Below are 1,089 nucleotides of genomic sequence, written 5' to 3'. Positions count from 1 at the left end.
TTTTCTCCTTTGCTTTTTGCTTCTCTTCTTTTCACAGCTATTTGTAAGGCCTCCCCAGACAGCCATTTTGCTTTTTTTGCATTTCTTTTCCATGGGGATGGTCTTGATTCCTGTCTCCTGTACAGTGTCACGAACCTCATTCCATAGTTCGTCAGGCACTCGATCTATCAGATCTAGGCCCTTAAATCTATTTCTCACTTCCACTGTATAATCATAAGGGATTTGATGTAGGTCCTACCTGAATGTTCTAGTGGTTTTCCCTATTTTCTTCAATTTCAGTCTGAATTTGGCAATAAGGAGTTCATGATCTGAGCCACAGTCAGTTCCTGGTCCTGTTTTTGCTGACTGTATATTTCTTATCAAATATTTTAACCCATGATTTCTAGAAATTTGAAATTTATATGATCTCAGTAATCTGCCTAAAAATTGAGTTTTTATGACCATTTATCTTGGTGTAGTCTATGGTCTGTAAATTGAACTTATACAAGTAGATTTTCGAATGTAACGAATTTTTATGTTATTCAAAAAACTGTTTGGAAAAGAGAAATTAGTGAGAAATACTATTTATGTAAACTTCCAGGTGAAAATTTAAGTCCTTTAAATTTTAATTTCAAATTTTCCTTCAACACCATATTTAAATACGGTGACCATATTAAGACATTTAATAAAACATCAGTCAGTTCACTTCAGTTCAGTCACTCATTGGTGTCCGACTCTTTGTGACCCCATGGATTGCAGCACGCCAGACCTCGCTGTCCATCACCAACTCCTGGAGTTTACTCAAATCCACATCCACAGAGTTGGTGACGCCATCCAGCCATCTTATACTCTGTTGTCCCTTTTTCCTCCCTCCTGCCCCATTTCCTCCCTTTTCTCCTGCCCCCAATCCCTCCCAGCATCAGAGTCTTTTTCAATGAGTCAACTCTTCGCATGAAGTGGCCAAAGTACTGGAGTTTCAGCTTTAGTATCATTCCTTCCAAAGAACATCCAGGGTTGATCTCCTTTAGAATGGACTGGTTGCATCTCCTTGCAGTCCAAGGGACTCTCAAGAGTCTTCTCCAACACCACAGTTTAAAAGCATCAATTCTT

This window comes from Bison bison, unplaced genomic scaffold (assembly GCF_000754665.1).
Source record: "Bison bison bison isolate TAMUID 2011002044 unplaced genomic scaffold, Bison_UMD1.0 scf7180017864537, whole genome shotgun sequence".
Taxonomy (NCBI): Eukaryota; Metazoa; Chordata; class Mammalia; order Artiodactyla; family Bovidae; genus Bison; species Bison bison.
This window is presented reverse-complemented; position numbering follows the sequence as displayed.